Genomic DNA, 23387 nt, shown 5'->3' with positions numbered 1-23387 from the left:
ACCAAGCAAGCTTGCAAAGGAAATTTGCACTACAATGAAGTCTCACTTCCCCCCGGTCAAAAGGGCCATCTGAGAAAAGTGTAAAATCCAGAAAGGCAGGACAGGCCATGGAGAACTGGGAGCCTTGTTATGCTGATGGGCGGGATGTAAATTGCCACAGCCACTCGGGAGAAGTGTATGGTGTTTCCTGAAACATCTAAAAAACAAAGCAACAGAGCCTAGGGCACTTCCACTTATGGTCCTATAGCTTAGGGAAATTAAAATCAAAAAGACACAGCCACCCCACAGTTTGGGACAGCTCTGTTTACAAGAACCTCGTTTACGGTACAAGTTCAGTATCGCAGAAAGTGAAAAATGGATAAAGAAGTTGTGGTACTTATGTACAATGCAAAATCACTCAGCCATGAAATCTATGTCATCAGGCCCGTAGCAGCATAATGAGTGGATTCAGGTATGATGATTCTAACTGAAATATGTCACACAGAAAAAGAAACATCATAAGATATCACTAATACACGGAATGTGAACTTGGCTACACATGAACTGAATTACAAAACAGAACAGGGTCTCAAGTTTAGAAAACCAACTTATGCTTCCTTAAGGGGGAAAGTGAGTTGGGGTGCTGCATAAAACCAGAGTTTGAAATTAGCACAGATACCATTCAATAAGCCAAATATGTAATAGACAAGACCTACCCCTTGCTCAACAAAATGGACTCAACAATGAGGTATCACCTCACACCTGATAGAATGGGCATCATGAGAAAATCTACAAACAAAAATGCTGGAAAGGGTGTGGAGAAAAGGAACCCTCTTCCACTATTGTTGGGAATATAAATTGATACAGTCACTACGGAGAACAATATGGAGTTTCTTAAGAAACTAACAATAGAATTACCATATGATACAGCAATCCCAGTACTGGACATATACCCAGACAAAACCATAAATCAAAACGAGACATTCACCGCAATGTTCATTGCATCACTATTTACAATATCGAGGTAATGGAAGCAACCTAAATGCCCACAGACAGACGAATGCATAAAGCTGTGGTACATATATAAAATGGAATATTACTAAGCCATGAAAAGGAATGAAATTGGGTCATTTGTAGAGACGTCGATGGATCTAGAGACTGTCATACAGAGTGAAGTAAGTCAGAAAGAGAAAAACAAATCTTGTATATTCATGCATATATGTGGAACCTAGAAAAACTGTACAGATTAACCATTTTGCAAGGCATAAATAGAGCAACAGATGTAGACAACAAATGTATGGACAACAAGGGGGGAAAGCTGTTGGGGGGGTGGTGGTGGGAGGAGTTGAGAGACTGGGATTGGCATGTATACATTTATATGTATAAAATAGATAACCAATAAGAACCTGCTGTATAAAAATATAAAATAAAATTCAAAATTAAAAAGAAATAAAATTTAAAAAATAAAACAGAAAAAACAATTATTCCCTTCACATACATGTATTTATATGAATAAATTATTTCCATGCTTATATCTGTAAATACAAAAAAGAGGAATAAAATCTACCTTGAACCAAAAACGAAAAAGAGAAAAAAAAAACACAGAACCCACCAGTTCCACAGAGGAAAACCGTATCAGGGCACTTGCTCCAGTTGTAAACAATTCTGAAGTTGGCCAGTGGTGGGGAATCGTCTCCCATTCAGCCAGCAGCCCCCACGCAACAAGCGTCCTCATTGCAAAGCTGGGGCACCGTGCCGAGGCATCTGTGAGTAAACGGGAGGTGAGCCCCAGGCCAGTTGCTGCTGAACTATTCCCACCCGTCCCAGGTAAAACACCTGAATATATACAAGGACTTGAAAGCCTAGAGGAAGGGCCATAGAGCCACACGAGTGACAGCATGCCGGCCGACTTGGTGCCTGCAGGCCAGCCAGGATGGTCCTGGCCCTGGGTGCTCTTCTGGAAGATTTCCATTTCCCTGACTGAGATACCCGTCCTGTCCCTGCCCCCACTGCTTTTTTCCTTCCTCACCTCTGCCCAGGGAGAAATTCCAGCAGCAGGTATGGGTGACACATCCTCTTCTTTAGCAGGTGGCAGCCTGGCAACTGCTGCAGAAAGTCCAGCAGAGCCCCACTCACACTGGGCCACCCACAAAGCCGTGGCCTCTCACTCCCTCCCACCAGCCCAGCCCCGAGACTGCTGACAGGGCAGAGAAAATGGCGTCAGGCACGGCTGCAGGGGCTCTTGCTGCCTGGAGTGGTATTTATATTGATCTCAACCCAGGCACACCTGGGGAGGGCTGGCCCGCACGGTAAGGCTGCCCAGGTCAGCCAATCATCACCCCTCAGGGGCTCACAGTTGCAGAAAATGGAACTTGCTGAACCGGCCAGGTCCAAGGAACAGGTGTGGGCTCCTGAGAGTCAGGATAGACAAGGGGCTGCAGCTTTGGCTTGTTTTCTAATCATTTTATCTGGCCCATGAGTGGGAGACAACTTCAAGAAAACCCTCTCCTTATGAGAGGAACCCAGGAGTCAGGGAGAGGAGGGGTGGGTGGTGGTTGGAGACAGAGGCCTGGTGCCCCGGGTGCAGTGGAAGTCTCTGGAAGACCAGGTGGAGGGAGGCCGCACAGAGTGATGCCCAGGGTCACAGACCTGTCGCAGCTGCTGTTTGTTAGTTCAAGTCCTGCTCTGAGGTGCTCTGTGCCAGCTCTGAGCGACAGGTGAGCTGGGGGTGCTCTGCAATGAGGGCTATGTGCACGGTTCCTGTGTGCCCAGCCCTGCCATGGTACCTGCAAGGGTAGCTCTGTATCCTGGGAAGGGCCTGACCACGAGAGCCCCGTGGGCTGGGGTGGGGGTGGGGTACCTGCCCAGGTGAGCTCCATATTCTGGGATTGGTCTGACCACGAGAGCCCCATGGGCTGCTGGGGACCTGGTAAAGGATGTCAGGACAGTCAGTGAAGCCACCGAGGATATACCTCCAGTTGCTCCTAATTCCTACACCCTGCTGGTCATTCTACCAACCACCAGGACATGGTATTCTGTATTAGTCTTCAATGATGCCTTCTTTTGTATTCCATTAGTCCCAGAGTCACAAGAAATTTTGGCTTGTGAGTGGCAGGACTCAACATACAACTAAAACAATACTTCCGGGCCGTCTTGCCCCAAGGGTGCAAAAATTCCCACACCATCTTTGGGGAAAGCTTAGCTAAAGACCTAAAAGTTCTACCTCTGGAAAAGGAAACCCTCCTTCAGTACGCAGACGACATTCTGATCGCCAGCCCTACTAAGGAGGCCTCTGAACTACCAAGCCAATAAAGGATAGAAGTTGTCCAAGAAAAAGCTCAAATATCACAGACTGCGGTGACCTGCCTGGGCTTCATTCTCACAGAAGGTCGGAGAAGCCCATCTCAGGAAAGGGAAGAAACCATTTGCAGCCTTACCCCTTTCTAAAACTAGAAGACAGCTTAGGGGTTCCTGGGGAGGCCAGGGTTTGCTGCTTCTGGATCCCTAACTACAGTCTACTAGCTGGGCCTCTATATGAAACACTGAAAGGAAAAGATGATGATCCTTTTGAATAGAATCCAGAAGTGGCCTTTCAAGAATGGAAAGAGCAGTCAATTCAGACCCTTGCCCTGGAACTCCCTAATTTAGCTAAACCCTTTGACCTTTACATTCCCGGTGAAAGGTGAATCGCCATTGGAGAATTAGTGCAAAAACTGGGACCACTTGAAATGGAACAATGCAAGAATGCCATCCAGGTAGGATAAACTACGGTCACCAAGGGGCTTGGCCCACTGCCGCATCTGGCCAAGATACTGGCGGTATCTAAAAACCTGGAAATCAGCAGCCCAAAAGGCCACCTCCTTCCTAAGGGAAAAGGACCCCACGTGGTGATCCTAACCACCAACGATGCCCTGAAGTTGCAGGGTTCGCTCCGTGGGCACACCGACCTCGAGTGAGGAGGCCCTCCAACTCCAACATCCAGAGAGATAACCGGGGGCAACAGGGCACCATGACGACTCGTGTGAACATCACTTGACCTGGAGTTTCTCTCATAAAACAATAAGAGTGTGTCCCAAAAGAGTAGACTACTGCTTGCAGGACTTACTGCACCCAGAGGGGAGCTAATAATCTTGGTGGGGGAACCGTATATCACACTGTCACCATAGAAAAGCCTACAGACACCGTGATGATGGTGGCCAATAAGACTGGCTGGACTCCTGTTTACTTCAAAAGGCTGTTGACTCAGTGGTCATCATGGTCCTTGATCACCACTGACCCTGGACTGTCTGGGAGTTGAGCGGGCAGGGCTCTGACACCTGGTGCTGTTTGTACGTTAATTCAGGGGCCTAATTGAAGAAAGCGCAGACTACTGGTCAGAGCATCTAGGCTGGCAGAAATGGTCAGCCTAAGGTGGCCGAACAAATGTGGGGCGGGGTGAAACCGGCCCCCACAGCGTCTCTGCACATCTCTTTCCTGGACCCTTAAAGGTCATTAGAATCTATAACACTTCCAATGCTGGTGCTCAGGTGGACGAGCAGGGAGGCAGGGGGCCTGGGGACAATCAACGTCACCTGGAGGCTGCTGGGGAGAAGTTCTGACCCTCGCCCCCGGGTATTAGGGCTCCCAACTCAGCACTCAGCAGTTACAGAAGAAGTGTCTGCACCCTCAGCACTCCAAGAATGAGGAACGGGACAAAAGGCAGAGGAGGGGTTTGTCCCCAGCAAAGCCCATTAAAAATCCCTGGGAGATAAAAGTAGAATCTGGGCAATAAAGTCAAGTCTAACCTTTTTTATCCTTTGTGCTTTGTCTAATTTCACGTGCTCCTAGGGTCCCGCATGCAGAGGTTCCACACCCGGCACTTCAGACCAGATTTCCTAGTGCAGAATGGCTGGGTCGACACCTCAGCTCCTGGGGCCCAGTGCAGACTCCGCGATATAGAGCCTGAGCTGCAGCCAACCTGGCCCTCGAGAGCTCCGCCCCCTCCCTCCCACTGACTCTGACAGGATCTCTACACAGCAGCCCAGCCCACAGCCCACGGGGTAGTGCATGCTCTCACCTCTCCATTCTCTGATCAAAATATAAAGTTTCCTTTGCTTGTGAACCAAACTCAGTCTCGATCTGTTGGCCCCAATGACACTGGGCAGGGGGACACTTGTTGGGGTCCACTCTGGAGGATCAGTAACAGAAATTGAGACTATTGTAACCTCAATGAACAGATGTGTGAGCCAAACTGTAGTTAACATAGAACAGTGTATAAGGCTCGGGTAAAATAAAATGTTTCTAACACTTCCATTTGATATTTCCATCACTTTATTATAAGCAAGTTCAGTGAAAAGGTTTGTCTTATTTGTCAGGTCAATATTAGAGAAACGAAGTGATTTCTTTCCAAGGATGTACATCTAATAATCTTGGTTAAAGCTTCAATCTTGTTTTAAATGCTTTTCCATTGAAAATGATACCTCTCTTTCAGCTCCCCCATTTCTGAGAAGTATAAAATCTTATAATTTATTATTACCAAAGGGGAAAGGTGGGAGGAGGGATAAATTAACAGTTTGGGATTAACACATACACACTGCTATGTATAAAATAGATCATCAACAAGGAACTACTGTATAGCACAGGGAACTACACTCAACATTTTGCAATAACCTATAAGGGGAAATAATCTGAAAAAGAATAGATATTTTTATTGACATCATCTATCAATGACAGTTAAAGTGTAACCTAAGGGAAGCTGGTGGTGAGTGCTTCTGACCCTGAAGACTTCAATCATCTAAAGTTTGGACTCTGCCTACTTCCCAAGGCCCTTAATGAACATATGTGTAGCCGTAGCTTAAAAAATTCCCCAGTTTGGGTTTCGGGGAGACACTGATTTTGAAAAAGCCCTGGTGTTCTCCTTACATGAATGGGACTCTTCCTACTGCTAAAACATGTCTGTCACACCCAGAGGATGGTATACCGTCTGATCGGGAAGAGTTTGGAAAAGGCATCTCCTCTCCTCATCTCCTGGTGCTCGGGTTCACCCCTCCAGCGTCTTTACTAACAGTCTCCCCACTTGGAGATGTCAGCACTGTCAACATCCTGTTGCGTACAGTTTGGAATTTGTCCAGAGGATGAAGCGGAAGGATGAGGAACAATGAGAGACAAGTCCTAGGTGTTCAGACAGGCACATGTCACTCTAATTTCCAATCAGGAAGACGAATTGACCAAAGGCTAGGGTTGCCCATGGAAACAGTATAGGGCTTGAGGAAATCCCGCTGCTTTGTGGCCAGTTCCCATAAACACAAGTTGAACAATGGAACTCAGGGGCAGTAAAATTCACAAAACTGCAGAGTTGAAAATATCCATCACTGAAAAATGTCTTGAGGAAAGTCAGAGAAAAGGACTTGTAAGCAAGGGAGAATGGCAGGAAAGGGATTTGAGGAGGTAGAAAGGACTCGCCATTAAGCACAAGAAAAGGAGCTGAACATTGCCAACATTGCAGTTGGCCAAAAAGGGTGTATGCGTTTTTTTCTGTATATATTCAAGAAAAGGGCATACACTTTTTTAGCCAACCAAACAGGTGGGCACTGGAAGTCAATACTACAAAAGATATCACTTCGCATCAGTCAGAAGAGCCATCCTCATAAAGCGTAAACAACAGAAATGCAGGACAGGGCAAGGAGAAGAGGGAGCCCTGTGAGACTTATAGTGGAAATGTATATTGCCAACGGCCATTCTGGAGAAGTGTATTGTGTTTACTAAAGCATCTAAAAAATGAGCTACAGAGCATAGGGCACTTGCACTCATGGGCGTATATCTTGAGAAAAACAAAAATCGAGAGGACACAGGCACCCCAATGTTTACCCCCTCTCTGTTTAAAAGATCCTCAACTAGGATATAACTTAAATGTCTCTGGAGGGAAAAAATGGGTAGAGATGTGGTACTTAGGTAGAGTGGAATATTATTCAGCCTGGAAATCAATGAAATATGGCCAGTTGTAACAACTCCGGAGGAGTTACGTATGATCTTTCTAAGTGACATAATTCAAAAAGAAAAAGACACATATCATAAGATATCACTTAAAGGTGGAATCCAAAATGGCTACACATGAAATAAATTACAAAACAAAAACATAGTCAAATATGTAGAAAACACGCATAAGGCTGCTAAACGGGAAAGGTGGGGAGGGGTGAGGCATCACCCAGGAGGTTGAAATTAGCAAAGATACCATTCCAAATACCAAACTGATAATCAACAAGGCCTACACGGTAGCTAAAAGAACTGCACTCAGCACACTCAAGTCACCGGAAAAGAATATATACGACTGGTAAGAATCTGAAAAAGAATTTACTGATGTCTCTCTGTACGTGAATCAAGTGGATGTACAGCAGCAAGAAACAGAGCTTTGAAAATCAGCTGTAACCAATATAGTAATAAATTGAAAAAAATAAACGACAGAGAGACAGAGAAAACCTCTTACAACTTTTCCTCAGGGCCGGTGATGCAACATGGATTGAACACATCTAGACCCACAGCAGGATGAGACATAAGGCTGGAAACTGTTTGCGCTAAGAGAAATGTGAGGTTGGGTGAGGAAATGCACACCCTTTAAAGTAATACTACCTGGTACCCATTCAATGGGTCCCAAATATGCAGGTTCAAGGGATCTTCCTACAGCTAAAACATGCATGGAAAACCCAGAGGACTGTACACCATGTGATCGGGAGATGTGTCTAAAATGCAGCTCATTTATCCTCTCCTGGTGCTCCTGTTCACCATTCCAGCCACGTTACTTAGAATCTCCCCACTTGGAGAATCAGCACATTTCAACTTCTGTTTCACACATTTTGCAAATTGTGAGGAGGATGAACGGGGAACCAATGAGAGAATAGTTGTAGGGGTTTGGACGGGCACATATCACTCTAATTTCCCATTAAGAATAAGAATTGAAAAAAGGCTCAGCCCGCCTCGCCCGAGCCAAAATAGGGCCTGAAGCAATCCTGCGGGTTTGAGGCCAGCTCACAAAAGAGCAACTTAAAAAATGGAGCTCAGGGTCACTGCAATTCACAAACCTGCAGAGTTATAAATGAAAACTAACGTCCAAAAATATGTTGAGGTAAGGCAAAGAAGAGGATCTGAATGCAAGACAGAATTGCAAGAAACAGATTTCAAGAGATAGATTGGACTCGTCTTTAAAGCACATGAAAAGCGGCAGAATTTCGACAATGATGCAGTTGGCCCAAAAGGGCGTATGCGTTTTTTCCTGATTATATCCAGGAAAAAACGCATACGCACTTTATGGGCAACGAAGCAAGCAAGCAATGCAAATGTGCACAACAAAGAAGTCTCATTTCCCACTGGTCAAAAGGGCCATCCTAAAAAATTGTAAAAACCAGAAATGCAGGACAGGCCATGGAGAACAGGGAGCCTTTATACGCTGATGGGCAGTGTGTGAACTGCCGAGAGCCACTCTGGAGAAGTGTATGGTGGTTCCTAAATCATCTAAAAAACAGAGCTACAGAGCATAGGACACTTCCAATCATGGGAGTATATCTAGGGAAATCTAAAAATTAACAAGACACAAGCACACCACAGTTTAGGGCTACTCTGTTTACAAGAACCTCAACTTCAGTATACCTTAAATATCCCAGGAAAGAGAACAATGGATAAAGAAGATGTGGTACTTATGTACAATGGAATATCTCTTCACCATGAAATCAATGTAATAAGGCTAGTAGAAGGATAAAGAGTGGATTTAGGTCCGATAATACTACTTGAAATAAGTCAAACAGAAAAAGAAACATATCATAAGATATCACTTATAGAGGGAGGGTAAATATGGCTGCACAAGAAATGAATTACAGAACAGAACAGTGTCTCACATTTAGAAAACACACTTATTTCAGCTTAAGGGGAAAGGAGAGGTGGGGTGATGCATAAAACCAGAGTTTGAAATTAGCACAGATACCGTTCAATAAACCAAATAGATATTAGACAAGATCTACACCTTGCTCAATGAACTGGCCTCAACACACCCTATACACCGCAGAGAAATATATCTGAGTAATAAGAATCTTAAAACCCATGTATTGATATATCTCCATAAGGGAATCAAGTGTGTGCAGAGTGGCACAAACACAGCAGTGAAAATGAGCTAAACCCCATTATAGAAATAAATTTTAAAAACAAAACGCAGAAACAATGAAAGAGAGAAAAATTCTTACAAAATTCGCTCAGGGGCTGTGATGCAACCTGGATTGACCACATATAAACCCACAGCTGGATAAGACATAAGGCTGGACACTTGGGGCTGAGAGGATTGATGAGCTTTGGTGAGCAACTGCCAAAAGTTTAATGCAATACTTCATGCTACTCATTCCAAGGGTCCCAACACTCCAGGTTGAAGGGAATCTTCCTACAGCTAAACCATGCTTGGGAAACCCAGCGACTGGTATACCATATGATCGGGAAAGGTTTCTAAAACGCACCTCATTTTTCCTCTCCTGGGGCTCCGGATCGACATTCCAGCCGCTTTACCAAAAATATCCCCACATGGAGAGTCAATGCCTTTAAGTTCTGGTATCGCACAGTCTGCAGTTAGTGCGGAGGATGAATGGGAATAGGGGGAACCAGTGAGAAACTAGCTGTAGCGGTTTCAATGGGCACATGTCACTCTAAATTCACATCAGTAAGAAGAATAAACCAAAGGCACAGCAAGGTGCCCCAGAAGAAGAATAGGGCCTGAAGGAATCCTGTGGTTATGAGGCAAGATCACAAAAATAAGAGCTGAAAAATGGAGCTAAGGGCCACTGCAATTCAAAAACCTGCAGAGTTATAAAGGCCAACTATTTTCAAAAAATATATTGAGGTAAGGCTATGAAGAGGCACTGAAAGCAAGGCAGAATTGCAGGAAAACGATTTCAGGAGGTAGACAGGAATTGCATTTAAAGCATAGGAAAAGAGGCAGAACGTCCACAATGATGCACTTGGCCAAAAAGGGCGTATGCGTTTTTTCCTGAATATATTCAGGAAAAAACGCATACGCCCTTTTTGGCCAACCAAGCAAGCTTGCAAAGGAAATCTGCACTACAATGAAGTCTCACTTCTCCCCGGTCAAAAGGGCCATCTGAAAAAAGTGTAAAATCCAGAAAGGCAGGACAGGCCATGGAGAACTGGGAGCCTTGTTATGCTGATGGGCGGGATGTGTATGGTGTTTCCTGAAACATCTAAAAAACAAAGCAACAGAGCCTAGGGCACTTCCACTTATGGTCCTATAGCTTAGGGAAATTAAAATCAAAAAGACACAGCCACCCCAAAATTTGGGACGCCTCTGTTTACAAGAACCTCGTTAACCGTACAAGTTCAATATCACAGAAAGTGAAAAATGGATAAAGAACTTGTGGTACTTACGTACAATGCAGTATCACTCAGCAATGAAATCTATGTCATCAGGCCCGCAGCAGCATAATGAGTGGATACAGGTACGATGATTCTAACTGAAATAAGACACACAGAAAAAGAAACATCATAAGATATCAGTAATACACGGAATGTAAACTTGGCTACACAGGAACTGAATTACAGAACAGAACAGGGTCTCAAATTTAGAAAACCAACTTATGCTTGCTTAAGGGGAAAGGTGAGTTGGGGTGCTGCATAAAACCAGAGATTGAAATGAGCACAGATAAAGTTCCTTAAGCCAAATATGGAATAGACAAGAGCTACTCCTTGCTCAACGAAATGGACTCAACACCGCATATTAAACGCCTAAGAATGTACCTGACTAGTAAGTATCTTAAAACCTATGGATTGCTATGTCTCCGAAAGAGAATCAAGCATGTGTACAGGGGCATAAACGCAGCAGTGATAGGATTGGAGAGGTTCGGTGAGCAAATGAAGACCCTTTGAAGTCATATTGCATGGTACCCATTCCACGGGTTTCAACTACCCAGGTTTAAGGTATTCTTCCTTCAGCTAAAACATGCATGTGGAACCTAGAGTATGATCAACCATGTGATCGGGAGACGTGTTCAAATATGTCTCAGTTTTCGTACCCTGGTACTCGGGTGCAACATTCCAGACGCTTTACTAACACCCTCCCGACTTGGAGAGTCAGTCCCTTTAACCTCCTGTTTGGCCCAGTTTGCAATTTCTGCGGAAGATGAACAGGAATAGCGAGAACCAATGAGAGACTAGCTGGAGGTGTCTGGACGGGCAAATTTAACTCTCATTTCCCACCAGGAAGAGGAATTAACCAAAGGCTCAGCGTGCCGTGCCGGAACCAGATTAGGGCCTGAAGCCATCCTGCGGTGTTGCGGCCAGCTCAAAAGAAAGCGAGTTGAAGAAAGGAGCTCAGGGGCACTGTAATTCACAAACCTGCAGAGTTATAAATGACAGCTATCGTCCAAAAATATACTGAAGTAAGGCTGCCAAGAGGACTTGAAAGCGGGGCAGAATTGCAGGAAACCGATTTCAGGAGGTAGACTGGAATTGCAGTGAAAGCATAGGAAAAGAGGCAGAACGTCCACAATGATGCACTTGGCCAAAAAGGGCGTATGCGTTTTTTCCTGAATATATTCAGGAAAAAACGCATACGCCCTTTTTGGCCAACCAAGCAAGCTTGCAAAGGAAATCTGCACTACAATGAAGTCTCACTTCCCCCCGGTCAAAAGGGCCATCTGAAAAAAGTGTAAAATCCAGAAAGGCAGGACAGGCCATGGAGAACTGGGAGCCTTGTTATGCTGATGGGCGGGATGTAAATTGCCAACAGACACTCGGGAGAAGTGTATGGTGTTTCCTGAAACATCTAAAAAACAAAGCAACAGAGCCTAGGGCACTTCCACTTATGGTCCTATAGCTTAGGGAAATTAAAATCAAAAAGACACAGCCACCCCAAAGTTTGGGACGCCTCTGTTTACAAGAACCTCGTTTACCGTACAAGTTCAACATCGCAGAAAGTGAAAAATGGATAAAGAAGTTGTGGTATTTACTTACAAAGCAATATCACTCAGCAATGAAATCTATGTCATCAGGCCCTTAGCAGCACAATGAGTGGATTTAGGTATGATGATTCTAACTGAAATAAGTCACACAGAAAAAGAAACATCATAAGATATCAGTAATACACGGAATGTAAACTTGGCTACACAAGAACTGAATTACAGAACAGAACAGGGTCTCAAATTTAGAAAACCAACTTATGCTTGCTTAAGGAGAAAGGTGAGTTGGGGTGCTGCATAAAACCAGAGATTGAAATGAGCACAGATAAAGTTCCTTAAGCCAAATATGGAATAGACAAGAGCTACTCCTTGCTCAACGAAATGGACTCAACACCGCATATTAAATGCCTAAGAATGTACCTGACTAGTAAGTATCTTAAAACCTATGGATTGCTATGTCTCCGAAAGAGAATCAAGCATGTGTACAGGGGCATAAACGCAGCAGTGATAGGATTGGAGAGGTTCGGTGAGCAAATGAAGACCCTTTGAAGTCATATTGCATGGTACCCATTCCACGGGTTTCAACTACCCAGGTTTAAGGTATTCTTCCTTCAGCTAAAACATGCATGTGGAACCTAGAGTATGATCAACCATGTGATCGGGAGACGTGTTCAAATATGTCTCAGTTTTCGTACCCTGGTACTCGGGTGCAACATTCCAGACGTTTTACTAACACCCTCCCGACTTGGAGAGTCAGTCCCTTTAACCTCCTGTTTGGCCCAGTTTGCAATTTCTGCGGAAGATGAACAGGAATAGCGAGAACCAATGAGAGACTAGCTGGAAGGTGTCTGGACGGGCAAATTTAACTCTCATTTCCCACCAGGAAGAGGAATTAACCAAAGGCTCAGCGTGCCGTGCCGGAACCAGATTAGGGCCTGAAGCCATCCTGCGGTGTTGCGGCCAGCTCAAAAGAAAGCGAGTTGAAGAAAGGAGCTCAGGGGCACTGTAATTCACAAACCTGCAGAGTTATAAATGACAGCTATCGTCCAAAAATATACTGAAGTAAGGCTGCCAAGAGGACTTGAAAGCGGGGCAGAATTGCAGGAAACCGATTTCAGGAGGCAGACTGGAATTGCATTGAAAGCATAGGAAAAGAGGCAGAACGTCCACCATGATGCACTTGGCCAAAAAGGGCGTATGCGTTTTTTCCTGAATATATTCAGGAAAAAACGCATACGCCCTTTTTGGCCAACCAAGCAAGCTTGCAAAGGAAATCTGCACTACAATGAAGTCTCACTTCCCCCCGGTCAAAAGGGCCATCTGAAAAAAGTGTAAAATCCAGAAAGGCAGGACAGGCCATGGAGAACTGGGAGCCTTGTTATGCTGATGGGCGGGATGTAAATTGCCAACAGACACTCGGGAGAAGTGTATGGTGTTTCCTGAAACATCTAAAAAACAAAGCAACAGAGCCTAGGGCACTTCCACTTATGGTCCTATAGCTTAGGGAAATTAAAATCAAAAAGACACAGCCACCCCAAAGTTTGGGACGCCTCTGTTTACAAGAACCTCGTTTACCGTACAAGTTCAACATCGCAGAAAGTGAAAAATGGATAAAGAAGTTGTGGTATTTACTTACAAAGCAATATCACTCAGCAATGAAATCTATGTCATCAGGCCCTTAGCAGCACAATGAGTGGATTCAGGTATGATGATTCTAACTGAAATAAGTCACACAGAAAAAGAAACATCATAAGATATCAGTAATACACGGAATGTAAACTTGGCTACACAGGAACTGAATTACAGAACAGAACAGGGTCTCAAATTTAGAAAACCAACTTATGCTTGCTTAAGGGGAAAGGTGAGTTGGGGTGCTGCATAAAACCAGAGATTGAAATGAGCACAGATAAAGTTCCTTAAGCCAAATATGGAATAGACAAGAGCTACTCCTTGCTCAACGAAATGGACTCAACACCGCATATTAAACGCCTAAGAATGTACCTGACTAGTAAGTATCTTAAAACCTATGGATTGCTATGTCTCCGAAAGAGAATCAAGCATGTGTACAGGGGCATAAACGCAGCAGTGATAGGATTGGAGAGGTTCGGTGAGCAAATGAAGACCCTTTGAAGTCATATTGCATGGTACCCATTCCACGGGTTTCAACTACCCAGGTTTAAGGTATTCTTCCTTCAGGTAAAACATGCATGTGGAACCTAGAGTATGATCAACCATGTGATCGGGAGACGTGTTCAAATATGTCTCAGTTTTCGTACCCTGGTACTCGGGTGCAACATTCCAGACGCTTTACTAACACCCTCCCGACTTGGAGAGTCAGTCCCTTTAATCTCCTGTTTGGCCCAGTTTGCAATTTCTGCGGAAGATGAACAGGAATAGCGAGAACCAATGAGAGACTAGCTGGAGGTGTCTGGACGGGCAAATTTAACTCTCATTTCCCACCAGGAAGAGGAATTAACCAAAGGCTCAGCGTGCCGTGCCGGAACCAGATTAGGGCCTGAAGCCATCCTGCGGTGTTGCGGCCAGCTCAAAAGAAAGCGAGTTGAAGAAAGGAGCTCAGGGGCACTGTAATTCACAAACCTGCAGAGTTATAAATGACAGCTATCGTCCAAAAATATACTGAAGTAAGGCTGCCAAGAGGACTTGAAAGCGGGGCAGAATTGCAGGAAACCGATTTCAGGAGGTAGACTGGAATTGCAGTGAAAGCATAGGAAAAGAGGCAGAACGTCCACAATGATGCACTTGGCCAAAAAGGGCGTATGCGTTTTTTCCTGAATATATTCAGGAAAAAACGCATACGCCCTTTTTGGGCAACCAAGCAAGCTTGCAAAGGAAATCTGCACTACAATGAAGTCTCACTTCCCCCCGGTCAAAAGGGCCATCTGAAAAAAGTGTAAAATCCAGAAAGGCAGGACAGGCCATGGAGAACTGGGAGCCTTGTTATGCTGATGGGCGGGATGTAAATTGCCAACAGACACTCGGGAGAAGTGTATGGTGTTTCCTGAAACATCTAAAAAACAAAGCAACAGAGCCTAGGGCACTTCCACTTATGGTCCTATAGCTTAGGGAAATTAAAATCAAAAAGACACAGCCACCCCAAAGTTTGGGACGCCTCTGTTTACAAGAACCTCGTTTACCGTACAAGTTCAACATCGCAGAAAGTGAAAAATGGATAAAGAAGTTGTGGTATTTACTTACAAAGCAATATCACTCAGCAATGAAATCTATGTCATCAGGCCCTTAGCAGCACAATGAGTGGATTTAGGTATGATGATTCTAACTGAAATAAGTCACACAGAAAAAGAAACATCATAAGATATCAGTAATACACGGAATGTAAACTTGGCTACACAAGAACTGAATTACAGAACAGAACAGGGTCTCAAATTTAGAAAACCAACTTATGCTTGCTTAAGGGGAAAGGTGAGTTGGGGTGCTGCATAAAACCAGAGATTGAAATGAGCACAGATAAAGTTCCTTAAGCCAAATATGGAATAGACAAGAGCTACTCCTTGCTCAACGAAATGGACTCAACACCGCATATTAAATGCCTAAGAATGTACCTGACTAGTAAGTATCTTAAAACCTATGGATTGCTATGTCTCCGAAAGAGAATCAAGCATGTGTACAGGGGCATAAACGCAGCAGTGATAGGATTGGAGAGGTTCGGTGAGCAAATGAAGACCCTTTGAAGTCATATTGCATGGTACCCATTCCACGGGTTTCAACTACCCAGGTTTAAGGTATTCTTCCTTCAGCTAAAACATGCATGTGGAACCTAGAGTATGATCAACCATGTGATCGGGAGACGTGTTCAAATATGTCTCAGTTTTCGTACCCTGGTACTCGGGTGCAACATTCCAGACGTTTTACTAACACCCTCCCGACTTGGAGAGTCAGTCCCTTTAACCTCCTGTTTGGCCCAGTTTGCAATTTCTGCGGAAGATGAACAGGAATAGCGAGAACCAATGAGAGACTAGCTGGAAGGTGTCTGGACGGGCAAATTTAACTCTCATTTCCCACCAGGAAGAGGAATTAACCAAAGGCTCAGCGTGCCGTGCCGGAACCAGATTAGGGCCTGAAGCCATCCTGCGGTGTTGCGGCCAGCTCAAAAGAAAGCGAGTTGAAGAAAGGAGCTCAGGGGCACTGTAATTCACAAACCTGCAGAGTTATAAATGACAGCTATCGTCCAAAAATATACTGAAGTAAGGCTGCCAAGAGGACTTGAAAGTGGGGCAGAATTGCAGGAAACCGATTTCAGGAGGCAGACTGGAATTGCATTGAAAGCATAGGAAAAGAGGCAGAACGTCCACCATGATGCACTTGGCCAAAAAGGGCGTATGCGTTTTTTCCTGAATATATTCAGGAAAAAACGCATACGCCCTTTTTGGCCAACCAAGCAAGCTTGCAAAGGAAATCTGCACTACAATGAAGTCTCACTTCCCCCCGGTCAAAAGGGCCATCTGAAAAAAGTGTAAAATCCAGAAAGGCAGGACAGGCCATGGAGAACTGGGAGCCTTGTTATGCTGATGGGCGGGATGTAAATTGCCAACAGACACTCGGGAGAAGTGTATGGTGTTTCCTGAAACATCTAAAAAACAAAGCAACAGAGCCTAGGGCACTTCCACTTATGGTCCTATAGCTTAGGGAAATTAAAATCAAAAAGACACAGCCACCCCAAAGTTTGGGACGCCTCTGTTTACAAGAACCTCGTTTAGCGTACAAGTTCAACATCGCAGAAAGTGAAAAATGGATAAAGAAGTTGTGGTATTTACTTACAAAGCAATATCACTCAGCAATGAAATCTATGTCATCAGGCCCTTAGCAGCACAATGAGTGGATTCAGGTATGATGATTCTAACTGAAATAAGTCACACAGAAAAAGAAACATCATAAGATATCAGTAATACACGGAATGTAAACTTGGCTACACAAGAACTGAATTACAGAACAGAACAGGGTCTCAAATTTAGAAAACCAACTTATGCTTGCTTAAGGGGAAAGGTGAGTTGGGGTGCTGCATAAAACCAGAGATTGAAATGAGCACAGATAAAGTTCCTTAAGCCAAATATGGAATAGACAAGAGCTACTCCTTGCTCAACGAAATGGACTCAACACCGCATATTAAATGCCTAAGAATGTACCTGACTAGTAAGTATCTTAAAACCTATGGATTGCTATGTCTCCGAAAGAGAATCAAGCATGTGTACAGGGGCATAAACGCAGCAGTGATAGGATTGGAGAGGTTCGGTGAGCAAATGAAGACCCTTTGAAGTCATATTGCATGGTACCCATTCCACGGGTTTCAACTACCCAGGTTTAAGGTATTCTTCCTTCAGCTAAAACATGCATGTGGAACCTAGAGTATGATCAACCATGTGATCGGGAGACGTGTTCAAATATGTCTCAGTTTTCGTACCCTGGTACTCGGGTGCAACATTCCAGACGCTTTACTAACACCCTCCCGACTTGGAGAGTCAGTCCCTTTAACCTCCTGTTTGGCCCAGTTTGCAATTTCTGCGGAAGATGAACAGGAATAGCGAGAACCAATGAGAGACTAGCTGGAGGTGTCTGGACGGGCAAATTTAACTCTCATTTCCCACCAGGAAGAGGAATTAACCAAAGGCTCAGCGTGCCGTGCCGGAACCAGATTAGGGCCTGAAGCCATCCTGCGGTGTTGCGGCCAGCTCAAAAGAAAGCGAGTTGAAGAAAGGAGCTCAGGGGCACTGTAATTCACAAACCTGCAGAGTTATAAATGACAGCTATCGTCCAAAAATATACTGAAGTAAGGCTGCCAAGAGGACTTGAAAGCGGGGCAGAATTGCAGGAAACCGATTTCAGGAGGTAGACTGGAATTGCATTGAAAGCATAGGAAAAGAGGCAGAACGTCCACAATGATGCACTTGGCCAAAAAGGGCGTATGCGTTTTTTCCTGAATATATTCAGGAAAAAACGCATACGCCCTTTTTGGCCAACCAAGCAAGCTTGCAAAGGAAATCTGCACTACAATGAAGTCTCACTTCCCCCCGGTCAAAAGGGCCATCTGAAAAAAGTGTAAAATCCAGAAAGGCAGGACAGGCCATGGAGAACTGGGAGCCTTGTTATGCTGATGGGCGGGATGTAAATTGCCAACAGACACTCGGGAGAAGTGTATGGTGTTTCCTGAAACATCTAAAAAACAAAGCAACAGAGCCTAGGGCACTTCCACTTATGGTCCTATAGCTTAGGGAAATTAAAATCAAAAAGACACAGCCACCCCAAAGTTTGGGACGCCTCTGTTTACAAGAACCTCGTTTACAGTACAAGTTCAACATCGCAGAAAGTGAAAAATGGATAAAGAAGTTGTGGTATTTACTTACAAAGCAATATCACTCAGCAATGACATCTATGTCATCAGGCCCTTAGCAGCACAATGAGTGGATTCAGGTATGATGATTCTAACTGAAATAAGTCACACAGAAAAAGAAACATCATAAGATATCAGTAATACACGGAATGTAAACTTGGCTACACAGGAACTGAATTACAGAACAGAACAGGGTCTCAAATTTAGAAAACCAACTTATGCTTGCTTAAGGGTAAAGGTGAGTTGGGGTGCTGCATAAAACCAGAGATTGAAATGAGCACAGATAAAGTTCCTTAAGCCAAATATGGAATAGACAAGAGCTACTCCTTGCTCAACGAAATGGACTCAACACCGCATATTAAATGCCTAAGAATGTACCTGACTAGTAAGTATCTTAAAACCTATGGATTGCTATGTCTCCGAAAGAGAATCAAGCATGTGTACAGGGGCATAAACGCAGCAGTGATAGGATTGGAGAGGTTCGGTGAGCAAATGAAGACCCTTTGAAGTCATATTGCATGGTACCCATTCCACGGGTTTCAACTACCCAGGTTTAAGGTATTCTTCCTTCAGCTAAAACATGCATGTGGAACCTAGAGTATGATCAACCATGTGATCGGGAGACGTGTTCAAATATGTCTCAGTTTTCGTACCCTGGTACTCGGGTGCAACATTCCAGACGTTTTACTAACACCCTCCCGACTTGGAGAGTCAGTCCCTTTAACCTCCTGTTTGGCCCAGTTTGCAATTTCTGCGGAAGATGAACAGGAATAGCGAGAACCAATGAGAGACTAGCTGGAAGGTGTCTGGACGGGCAAATTTAACTCTCATTTCCCACCAGGAAGAGGAATTAACCAAAGGCTCAGCGTGCCGTGCCGGAACCAGATTAGGGCCTGAAGCCATCCTGCGGTGTTGCGGCCAGCTCAAAAGAAAGCGAGTTGAAGAAAGGAGCTCAGGGGCACTGTAATTCACAAACCTGCAGAGTTATAAATGACAGCTATCGTCCAAAAATATACTGAAGTAAGGCTGCCAAGAGGACTTGAAAGTGGGGCAGAATTGCAGGAAACCGATTTCAGGAGGCAGACTGGAATTGCATTGAAAGCATAGGAAAAGAGGCAGAACGTCCACCATGATGCACTTGGCCAAAAAGGGCGTATGCGTTTTTTCCTGAATATATTCAGGAAAAAACGCATACGCCCTTTTTGGCCAACCAAGCAAGCTTGCAAAGGAAATCTGCACTACAATGAAGTCTCACTTCCCCCCGGTCAAAAGGGCCATCTGAAAAAAGTGTAAAATCCAGAAAGGCAGGACAGGCCATGGAGAACTGGGAGCCTTGTTATGCTGATGGGCGGGATGTAAATTGCCAACAGACACTCGGGAGAAGTGTATGGTGTTTCCTGAAACATCTAAAAAACAAAGCAACAGAGCCTAGGGCACTTCCACTTATGGTCCTATAGCTTAGGGAAATTAAAATCAAAAAGACACAGCCACCCCAAAGTTTGGGACGCCTCTGTTTACAAGAACCTCGTTTAGCGTACAAGTTCAACATCGCAGAAAGTGAAAAATGGATAAAGAAGTTGTGGTATTTACTTACAAAGCAATATCACTCAGCAATGAAATCTATGTCATCAGGCCCTTAGCAGCACAATGAGTGGATTCAGGTATGATGATTCTAACTGAAATAAGTCACACAGAAAAAGAAACATCATAAGATATCAGTAATACACGGAATGTAAACTTGGCTACACAAGAACTGAATTACAGAACAGAACAGGGTCTCAAATTTAGAAAACCAACTTATGCTTGCTTAAGGGGAAAGGTGAGTTGGGGTGCTGCATAAAACCAGAGATTGAAATGAGCACAGATAAAGTTCCTTAAGCCAAATATGGAATAGACAAGAGCTACTCCTTGCTCAACGAAATGGACTCAACACCGCATATTAAATGCCTAAGAATGTACCTGACTAGTAAGTATCTTAAAACCTATGGATTGCTATGTCTCCGAAAGAGAATCAAGCATGTGTACAGGGGCATAAACGCAGCAGTGATAGGATTGGAGAGGTTCGGTGAGCAAATGAAGACCCTTTGAAGTCATATTGCATGGTACCCATTCCACGGGTTTCAACTACCCAGGTTTAAGGTATTCTTCCTTCAGCTAAAACATGCATGTGGAACCTAGAGTATGATCAACCATGTGATCGGGAGACGTGTTCAAATATGTCTCAGTTTTCGTACCCTGGTACTCGGGTGCAACATTCCAGACGCTTTACTAACACCCTCCCGACTTGGAGAGTCAGTCCCTTTAACCTCCTGTTTGGCCCAGTTTGCAATTTCTGCGGAAGATGAACAGGAATAGCGAGAACCAATGAGAGACTAGCTGGAGGTGTCTGGACGGGCAAATTTAACTCTCATTTCCCACCAGGAAGAGGAATTAACCAAAGGCTCAGCGTGCCGTGCCGGAACCAGATTAGGGCCTGAAGCCATCCTGCGGTGTTGCGGCCAGCTCAAAAGAAAGCGAGTTGAAGAAAGGAGCTCAGGGGCACTGTAATTCACAAACCTGCAGAGTTATAAATGACAGCTATCGTCCAAAAATATACTGAAGTAAGGCTGCCAAGAGGACTTGAAAGCGGGGCAGAATTGCAGGAAACCGATTTCAGGAGGTAGACTGGAATTGCATTGAAAGCATAGGAAAAGAGGCAGAACGTCCACAATGATGCACTTGGCCAAAAAGGGCGTATGCGTTTTTTCCTGAATATATTCAGGAAAAAACGCATACGCCCTTTTTGGCCAACCAAGCAAGCTTGCAAAGGAAATCTGCACTACAATGAAGTCTCACTTCCCCCCGGTCAAAAGGGCCATCTGAAAAAAGTGTAAAATCCAGAAAGGCAGGACAGGCCATGGAGAACTGGGAGCCTTGTTATGCTGATGGGCGGGATGTAAATTGCCAACAGACACTCGGGAGAAGTGTATGGTGTTTCCTGAAACATCTAAAAAACAAAGCAACAGAGCCTAGGGCACTTCCACTTATGGTCCTATAGCTTAGGGAAATTAAAATCAAAAAGACACAGCCACCCCAAAGTTTGGGACGCCTCTGTTTACAAGAACCTCGTTTACAGTACAAGTTCAACATCGCAGAAAGTGAAAAATGGATAAAGAAGTTGTGGTATTTACTTACAAAGCAATATCACTCAGCAATGACATCTATGTCATCAGGCCCTTAGCAGCACAATGAGTGGATTCAGGTATGATGATTCTAACTGAAATAAGTCACACAGAAAAAGAAACATCATAAGATATCAGTAATACACGGAATGTAAACTTGGCTACACAGGAACTGAATTACAGAACAGAACAGGGTCTCAAATTTAGAAAACCAACTTATGCTTGCTTAAGGGTAAAGGTGAGTTGGGGTGCTGCATAAAACCAGAGATTGAAATGAGCACAGATAAAGTTCCTTAAGCCAAATATGGAATAGACAAGAGCTACTCCTTGCTCAACGAAATGGACTCAACACCGCATATTAAACGCCTAAGAATGTACCTGACTAGTAAGTATCTTAAAACCTATGGATTGCTATGTCTCCGAAAGAGAATCAAGCATGTGTACAGGGGCATAAACGCAGCAGTGATAGGATTGGAGAGGTTCGGTGAGCAAATGAAGACCCTTTGAAGTCATATTGCATGGTACCCATTCCACGGGTTTCAACTACCCAGGTTTAAGGTATTCTTCCTTCAGGTAAAACATGCATGTGGAACCTAGAGTATGATCAACCATGTGATCGGGAGACGTGTTCAAATATGTCTCAGTTTTCGTACCCTGGTACTCGGGTGCAACATTCCAGACGCTTTACTAACACCCTCCCGACTTGGAGAGTCAGTCCCTTTAACCTCCTGTTTGGCCCAGTTTGCAATTTCTGCGGAAGATGAACAGGAATAGCGAGAACCAATGAGAGACTAGCTGGAGGTGTCTGGACGGGCAAATTTAACTCTCATTTCCCACCAGGAAGAGGAATTAACCAAAGGCTCAGCGTGCCGTGCCGGAACCAGATTAGGGCCTGAAGCCATCCTGCGGTGTTGCGGCCAGCTCAAAAGAAAGCGAGTTGAAGAAAGGAGCTCAGGGGCACTGTAATTCACAAACCTGCAGAGTTATAAATGACAGCTATCGTCCAAAAATATACTGAAGTAAGGCTGCCAAGAGGACTTGAAAGCGGGGCAGAATTGCAGGAAACCGATTTCAGGAGGTAGACTGGAATTGCAGTGAAAGCATAGGAAAAGAGGCAGAACGTCCACAATGATGCACTTGGCCAAAAAGGGCGTATGCGTTTTTTCCTGAATATATTCAGGAAAAAACGCATACGCCCTTTTTGGCCAACCAAGCAAGCTTGCAAAGGAAATCTGCACTACAATGAAGTCTCACTTCCCCCCGGTCAAAAGGGCCATCTGAAAAAAGTGTAAAATCCAGAAAGGCAGGACAGGCCATGGAGAACTGGGAGCCTTGTTATGCTGATGGGCGGGATGTAAATTGCCAACAGACACTCGGGAGAAGTGTATGGTGTTTCCTGAAACATCTAAAAAACAAAGCAACAGAGCCTAGGGCACTTCCACTTATGGTCCTATAGCTTAGGGAAATTAAAATCAAAAAGACACAGCCACCCCAAAGTTTGGGACGCCTCTGTTTACAAGAACCTCGTTTACCGTACAAGTTCAACATCGCAGAAAGTGAAAAATGGATAAAGAAGTTGTGGTATTTACTTACAAAGCAATATCACTCAGCAATGAAATCTATGTCATCAGGCCCTTAGCAGCACAATGAGTGGATTCAGGTATGATGATTCTAACTGAAATAAGTCACACAGAAAAAGAAACATCATAAGATATCAGTAATACACGGAATGTAAACTTGGCTACACAAGAACTGAATTACAGAACAGAACAGGGTCTCAAATTTAGAAAACCAACTTATGCTTGCTTAAGGGGAAAGGTGAGTTGGGGTGCTGCATAAAACCAGAGATTGAAATGAGCACAGATAAAGTTCCTTAAGCCAAATATGGAATAGACAAGAGCTACTCCTTGCTCAACGAAATGGACTCAACACCGCATATTAAATGCCTAAGAATGTACCTGA

The 23387-nt window shown here is 44.3% G+C and overlaps 1 long non-coding RNA gene across 4 annotated transcripts; it reads right to left on the bottom strand.

Moving 5' to 3' along the window:
• Positions 1–428: 428 nt before the first annotated feature.
• Positions 429–21530, bottom strand: LOC137217990 (uncharacterized). 4 transcript variants are annotated; one of them, XR_010940354.1, is made up of 3 exons: positions 21439–21530; positions 18274–18359; positions 429–466 (listed from the first exon to the last, which is right to left on the bottom strand). It is a non-coding gene; the product is annotated as an uncharacterized lncRNA (long non-coding RNA). The 4 variants fall into 4 exon arrangements; XR_010940353.1 differs by having other exon boundaries at positions 430–466; positions 21435–21517; XR_010940352.1 differs by lacking the exon at positions 429–466 and adding an exon at positions 5026–5146 and having other exon boundaries at positions 18278–18359.
• Between the last annotated feature and the right edge of the window lie 1857 nt (positions 21531–23387).

This window comes from Pseudorca crassidens, unplaced genomic scaffold (assembly GCF_039906515.1).
Source record: "Pseudorca crassidens isolate mPseCra1 unplaced genomic scaffold, mPseCra1.hap1 Scaffold_115, whole genome shotgun sequence".
Taxonomy (NCBI): Eukaryota; Metazoa; Chordata; class Mammalia; order Artiodactyla; family Delphinidae; genus Pseudorca; species Pseudorca crassidens.
Note: the sequence above shows the minus strand (reverse complement) of the source record. Positions and strands in the feature narration are given on the sequence as shown.